General features: G+C 46.5%; 1 protein-coding gene across 7 annotated transcripts in view; it reads left to right on the top strand.

Moving 5' to 3' along the window:
- Positions 1-880: 880 nt before the first annotated feature.
- LYN (LYN proto-oncogene, Src family tyrosine kinase) overlaps positions 881-7,608 on the top strand; it is a 41,931-nt gene continuing 35,203 nt past the window's right edge. Inside the window, exon 1 of one of the 7 annotated variants that reach the window (XM_083747850.1) lies at positions 881-1,298. The gene's annotated coding sequence lies outside the window, so the exon portion shown is untranslated. Of the gene's footprint in view, positions 1,299-2,354; positions 2,481-7,608 lie in introns of those variants that run through there. The other 6 variants (XM_083747852.1, XM_083747855.1, XM_083747853.1 and 3 more) reach the window with 6 other exon arrangements.

Below are 7,608 nucleotides of genomic sequence, written 5' to 3'. Positions count from 1 at the left end.
GAGCAAGCTTGCCAAACTAGCTCCTTTGTCAAGGCAATGGCTTAAATACCACAATTTAGCATAACCAAAGTTGCTCTGCGCCACAGAAGGGACGGAAGGGTCTTACCCCCACTGCCTCACCTAGCTGCTATGTAGAACAATAGACTAGTGTGTGTGACGGTCAGTTGGGTCCGGAATGCTAGAAGCTGCTAGCATAACATGTGCTGGGCTTTGGGGGCTCCCCTGGAAACCTAAAGGAGAAGCAAGATCTGTTGGGGTGTCATTGCTGCCAGCCTCTCCATTCTCCATATGCTCAGGTGGTATATGTGTGTAAATAAAACCGTATCTCCAAAAGACACCACCATCTCCATTGGCCCTAAGGAAGTGGAACCCTGGGGAAGCACCAGAACCCCTTGCATTTCTCCTGGCTCCGAGACTGGGGTGGTGTAACGCAGCACTGGAGCATGTGGCTAGATGTGGTATTGATCTTCAGAGGCCTTCCTTATGCAATCAAGGTTTCTATTCCCCATTTCACTAGAGGGGGCTAAAGGCCGGAAGGCCCTGCTTTGCCCAGGACCACGCGAGCCAGACTTGGGCAGGCTTCTTGGGGGGAGACTAGGCCCCGATGGAGGCTCGTTTCCGAGGCTGGCGACGGCGAAGAGTTGGGACCAGAGTCCACTTGGCTTGGCTATTTTTATCCCCTCACGCACCGGGTTGCTTCGGTCAGAATAATTACTCCCCACCCACAAGGAAGGCGCGCAGCTGCTTTCCTTGGGTTGACCGAGCTCGGAGCCGCGGGCCGAGTCCCCTCCCCTCCGCCCCCTTCGCGCCGTGGGGCCGGCTGCCCTCGAGAGCCCCGGCTGCGATAGTGAGAAAGAGCGAGTTCTCCCGCTCTCGGAGCGGGTGTGTCCGCAACTGCCCCTGCCCTTGGAGCGCCTCGTCGCCGTCCCGCCTTTCGGTTTCCAAGAAAGATCCCCCCCCGCCCGCCATCCCGGCTCCCCCCCCCCCCCCGCTCGCCGGCCGGCCACCTTCCCGACCTGCTATGCAAATTTCCCGGGACCAGGAAGTGAGCGGCGAAGCCTCAGCCCCCGACAGGCTGCGAAAGCCGCCCAAGTTCCTCTCTGCGAGGGAGCAGGACGGGCGCTTGGCAGGAGGCGGCGGCTGGCTGGCTGGTTCCCCTCGGGCGCGCTCTCAGTTCCCCTGTGGCCGAGAAAACGGCGCGGCTGCCGGCGAGGCGCTCCCGCCGGGCTCGGGCTCTATCCGGGCCATTGGGCTGAAGCAGCGAGCGTGGACTTCCCAAGCTCGGGACCCCGGGGAAAGTAAGTGGGCTCCCCTCACCCTCTCGGCAAAGCCCCGGTTGGGTGGCGGGAAGGAGCGGCTGGAAGGTGGCTTGGCTTCCCAAGGACGAAGCCTGGCAATTTGAACTTCTCCCGCCGCTTCCGAAGCATTTATGCCGCTTCCCCGCCGCGCTTCGGGCTAATAGCGTCGGTGCTGCTGCTGCTGCTTTTAGCCACGTAGCAAAGTCCTGTTGCCCTGAGGAGAGAAAGCTGAATCTTCGCTGGTTGGTTCCTCCTAATTTCCTCCATGAAGTAGATGCCCCCTGTCTAAAAATCTGTGGGTTGCTTTAGTGCAAGGCTGCGGCGTGCCTACTCAAGAGTAAGCCCCATTGAGTTCAGTGGAACTTACTCGCAGGTAAGCGTGCATAGGGTTGCAGGCGACACTGATGTCGCCCAGGGCAGGAGCACCTGGGCTCGTGCCTGGTCAAACCTGTGCGAACTGTGGTGCAGCTCTTCGCCTTGCATTTTGCCAGCCAAACATAACTTTCGCACACGCAAAGAGCACGGTCCTTTCTTTGGAGGGGGGAGAAAGGCTGCGCGAGATAAGTCCAGAACAAGGGGAAAGAAGGCGTGGCCACAGATTTTTAGATCTATTACAGGAGTATTTCTCTATTATGAAGTGGCGCGGGGGGTGGAGATCCATGAATAGAGAGCATTGCGGGAGATTGGGATTCCTATCAACCGTGAAGTTTCCTGGGAGGAGGGCTTTGATAAATCCCTTTCTCTCAGCTGCAGCCTTTCGGGCTTTTGTATCATTTTTAGATAACCACCTTGCATAATTCAGCTGCGGTAATACACCAAGGGAGCTTTTATTTTTCACCAATAAGCCCTGAAATATGATAAATGCTCCTTCCCTCTGTGCGCTCTCTTTTATTAAAATGAAAATTATTAAAGTCCTGTATTGTGAACCATACGTGGAGCACATTTTTTAAAAAGAGGAAGTGTGGTACTAATTGGACAGTGCGCGCGGCTGACCCCTAGAGGAGCTTCTATCTGGACCCCAGATGAAAACATGTTACAGTAGTTTAGTTAAAAGGAAGTAGCGTTATTTTCGCAGTGGCTCGCTTTTCCTTTAGCCTGCGGGAAGGGGCGTTTATCCGGCCTATTCTCTCATGTGGTGCTGATGAATTCTTAAGGTCATCTGACTGGTTGTTTTAGTCCTTTGTAAGTACCGCTCACATTTTCCTGCCTTCTTGTTACCATCGGAGTTTGTTTGCTTAAGAAAAAAAACTTTGGGAGCTCATCCTATATTGATGCATTATAATCTATTGTTCCCCACAGGCACTCTGATGACTTTTCTTTTTTGTTAAGCTCTGTTAAGTAATCAAAAGGTTTAGTAAAAGTAAAGCTTGCAATGAATCACCACAAGTGCTAGTGTTTTGTTTTGTTACCATTCATGATTAATTTGTCAGATTTAGAAATCTGGGCGGAACTAAAGTTAACAATTACATTAAAAGGAATCCTAAAGCAAACAGATAAAATGCTGGATAAATTAAAGTTTTCATTTGTTTTATTCTAAGCTTCCCCAATTGGTATTTCACAAAGTTGGTATTTTCTCCAAAACCGGAACAGCTGCAAAAATGGCTTCCTGTCTTCTTAGCCACGCAAAAGGGAACCAACCAAATATATATATATATATATATATATATATATATATATGGGTTTTGGTGTCCTCGGGTGTCTTCCCGTGTAAAAGTTGGGGTGTCTAGGCGACGTTTCGACGAGGTCTCACTCGTCATCTTCAGGCTGGTGCTTTCGGCTTCTTGTTACTGGAACAGAGCGGGATCTCAATGTTTGAGTTCCTATAAATACTGTAGAGGGGGTGTGGTGTCTAGCCTCCAATGTTCTGGGCAGAGAGGAAGTTCCCAGGCTAGTGTGCCTTTTCTTCTTTTGTTCCTTAATTACTTGAGAGATACCTTGAGTGATTTCTTGAGTGATATCCTGAGTACCACTTAGGTGGGTCATTAGGTGTGGATTAGTTGCTAAAGTCTTTGTGTCTTGACCTCTTGAACTTTGTGAAGAGTTTTCCTGAGAAGATGGCTGTATTGCACTTAGTTGTGCTTTGGCTTGGCTTCGTGTATAGGGGCGAGCTGTGGTTTTGTGGCTTGTGTCAGCCAGATCTGTGTAGGGATTGCAGGGGGGTGCAGCATCCGGAGGTGCCACCATGGATTGGCTACTGGATGGTGTCAGTAATTCATCTGTGGAGAGGGTCTGGGTTTGGGTCTGGTGTGGTTGATTGGTGTTGGCGTTCTGTGTGCCTCTGGATCTGGTGTCAGTTTTTGTGGAGAGGGCTAATTTCCAGATGTCTGGCAAGCGGGATGTGTCGTCACGCTTGTTCATGTTGTGAGGGTGTTTCTCTATCTCGATGGCTTCCATGATTATTCTCTTGTGGTGATGTTCCGTGTTAAAGAGCAATTTGGAATCTGCTGCACCCCCCTGCAATCCCTACACAGATCTGGCTGACACAAGCCACAAAACCACAGCTCGCCCCTATACACGAAGCCAAGCCAAAGCACAACTAAGTGCAATACAGCCATCTTCTCAGGAAAACTCTTCACAAAGTTCAAGAGGTCAAAACACAAAGACTTTAGCAACTAATCCACACCTAATGACCCACCTAAGTGGTACTCAGGATATCACTCAAGAAATCACTCAAGGTATCTCTCAAGTAATTAAGGAACAAAAGAAGAAAAGGCACACTAGCCTGGGAACTTCCTCTCTGCCCAGAACATTGGAGGCTAGACACCACACCCCCTCTACAGTATTTATAGGAACTCAAACATTGAGATCCCGCTCTGTTCCAGTAACAAGAAGCCGAAAGCACCAGCCTGAAGATGACGAGTGAGACCTCGTCGAAACGTCGCCTAGACACCCCAACTTTTACACGGGAAGACACCCGAGGACACCAAAACCTGCATTCCTGTACCCGTGAAAATCTACGAAAGCATATATATATATATATATATATATATATAAAGCACTGGTGCCTTGGGAAGCAAAGGCAGGAAACTAAAGTGTTTGCTTTGTTTGTTTACCCCTGAGTAGATAGCATTGTGATATTAAAGTCAATCAGTGATCCGGTCTACACATACTTAGCTGGAACAATGCTACATCATAGGTATCCACAAACTGTTCTCTGAATAGTAAGTATAGTAAGTAGTTTAGTCCTTGGCTATATAAATGCAATGACTATTGTACAATTTGGGAGTCACATCTAGTAAATGTATTTGCAGAATGATCTGAAATAAACGTTGAAGGCAGTACAGGTTGGTCTATTAGGGCAAATGGGACTCTGTCTTACCAACCACCCTCAGCCAGGCCTTGCCTACCTACTTATAATCAACTTCTTCCTCCTTAGTCTCAGTTTTCCTCCTATAAAACTCAGCAGGGAAGGAAGCAGGATGGTGAGAAAACTAGAATGAGTTGCCTCTGCCTACCATTCTCCTGCCTCACCAGTCACAGGAGGCATCAAGCCACTACTGGTTGAAGGACAGTCATGACAAGATGGGGACTCTGTACACACACTCCATAGAAGACAGAATGATAAAGTGGACAGAAAGATTGTGCCAAAAGCTCAAGCAGCATCTTGTGCTGTAGCTCCCCACGGGGTGCCCTCCATGCTACAGTGGCTGTTGCAGTATTCTGGTTTGAAGTAAAGTACTGAAGAAGAAATAGATTACTGCTTTTGATAAAGTTTTGAATCATGCAGAGTTAATTTAAGGAGGGGATGGCAAACGTGTGTTGCTTTTGTTGGACACAGAGTGGAAAGTTAGTTTTATTCACCTTTTAATAAAGAAAGGCTTTGCATATTCATAGCTGGTAGTGACCACACACTTCAACAGAAGAACAGACATTGTCAAAAGGTTTTCCGCTCCAGAAGGGACAACGTACTTAAAATGACATACTGTTTTGTGGTATCGTAGAAGTGTAGCAAAATATTCATAGATCTGATTATTTTTCACCTATGTCAAAATTAATTGCTTTCTTTTTCCATGGCAGTTTTTGTGGGATAAATAATGACTAGCAGCACACTGTGCTTTAGAAGAGTGATTCTTTCAGTCAGCAAAGAGTTAAGAGGTTATGCATAATGGACTTCTAAATAGAAAGTGAGTGTGCTTCCTCAAAATAAAAGGCTATGCTTGTTTAAAGGGTTGCATGTAGAACTAGAGGAATGAACATAGGCTCTAGTTATCTTTGCAAGTGAAATAATTCCTAAGGGGCTTCTGCCAGTGAACTTTTGGCTTCAAATTACTCAGCTGTACTGCAGTGACTTCCCTTTTTTGTATTTCTGTGGACATTTTTCGTTTCCAAATTTCAAATGATTGATACTTGAGAGGTTTCCATGCAGCCGTGGTTTGTACAGTCACAGCTAAGGTGATTTCATCATGCTTGGAAAGAAACCCCAAGACAAGACAAGACATCTTACAGTACTTTAAACCAGGAATTGAGAGCCTGTGGTCCTTGGGACCTGATTGAACTACAGTTCCCATAATCCCTGACCATGGATTTGCCATGCTGCCTGGGACTAATAACAGTTGGAGTCTTAACAACATCAGACTACAGTGGTACCTTGGGTTAAGTACTTAATTCGTTCCGGAGGTCCATTCTTAACCTGAAACTGTTCTTAACCTGAAGCACCACTTTAGCTAATGGGGCATCCTGCTGCTGCTGCTGTGCCACTGGAGCACGATTTCTGTTCTCATCCTGAAGCAAAGTTCTTAACCTGAAGCACTATTTCTGGGTTAGCGGAGTCTGTAACCTGAAGCATATGTAACCTGAGGTACCACTGTATCTACTATTTAATGCATGGCTGCACTGTTGAGTCAACTTATTTTGTCAAAAGAACCTTAAGCTATCATACATGGGGGCTACCGTTGGCTCATGGGACTTGATACAAAAGAAGTTTCCATGCTTTTAATAGCTGTGTAGCAGCTTTTAATAATATTTATATATAACACAGGTATAGCCAACATGGTGACCTCCATTTACCCAGGCAGCTGTTTACCATTTGTGTACCATTTGTGTACTTGCCATGCTCTAGTACTTTGAGACTGCAATCTTACACCTACTGAAGTGGAAGTAAACCCCACTGAACTCAATGTGTCTTACTTCTGAGTAGACATGTAGCAGATGACACTTCTAATCCCATTCCACAGAGTGGCTGAGGCAACCCAGCCAGATGCGTATTATTATTATTAAAGTATTATTATTATTAGATTATTATTATTATTTTATTCTACTGCTTCAAACATCTGGTCAGTTGTATCATCATCTGGTAGAGTGCATGTTCTGTTGAAGGGACCATTCCGCTACCCGGTTGCTAAAGATGGTGCCACAGTTCCTTTTGTTGAGGTTTCATTATTTCATGCAGGAAGTCTGTTTTTTTAAAAGAATTTCTTTCAACTACGTTGGCATTAGAAGGCTGAAGAATTTTGAGGGAGTGCTATGAGCAGGGAGTTCTCCAGTGGTTTCTCTTCCTCCTCCGCAGGGGATCGTTTCCCCAAAAAAAGACAAACAGAAAGAGAAAACACAAAACACTGCTCTGCTTTTCCAAGGCAGGGGTGAGATGGGGAGAGTCTACATCAGAATCAAGTTTATCTCCATAGGGTACATATTGAGCCCAAACCTCTTATTACCCATTGCTTACCTTTCTCTCCTGCCTCCAGCAACCATGTTGCTGAAGACTTCATTCTTGTACAAATGGCTTCCTTCCCTTTACTTTGGAAAAAGCTAGTTCTCCTCCCACAGGCACCCAGCATGTTCCATTTAGTATTGTTAGTGTTTACTGTGTGGAATCGCTGGCACCAAAACAGGAATTGAACCCTTTTCCTGAGAAGCTTCTGGGTTCTACCTGTATATGCCTTCTGCCTGCTGGGGCCCCTGGTGGAGGAAGCTGAGTTTTCTGTTCCTGGTTGGGTAGCAACTTAGAAATACCAGGTAACAGAAATAGATCTCAACACAGCAGAAATACTAGCTAACAGAAATAGATCTCAGCACAGCAGAGACGGCTATAACCAGGTGACCTTTGTGCCTGCTCAGTCCAGGTGCTGTTGGAGGTCAACTTTGAGAATTCTGAGAAAGAGAACCTATCCAGTTGACGCCGACACAAAACCCTACACGCACACTGTAAAGAAATATAAATTTCGCCACCACCCCTCCCCCCATTCTTCTTGACCTTATACTGTACTCTACACTAATGTCTCATAACAAATGTAACTGACCTTTAGAAAACCTGAACGGTACAACCTGAAAAATGAGACAAGGCATGTACTTTTGTAAACCAAGAAAATCT

Source organism: Podarcis gaigeae (assembly GCF_964106915.1).
Source record: "Podarcis gaigeae genome assembly, chromosome: 7".
In the NCBI taxonomy this organism is placed as follows: Eukaryota; Metazoa; Chordata; class Lepidosauria; order Squamata; family Lacertidae; genus Podarcis; species Podarcis gaigeae.
Note: the sequence above shows the minus strand (reverse complement) of the source record. Positions and strands in the feature narration are given on the sequence as shown.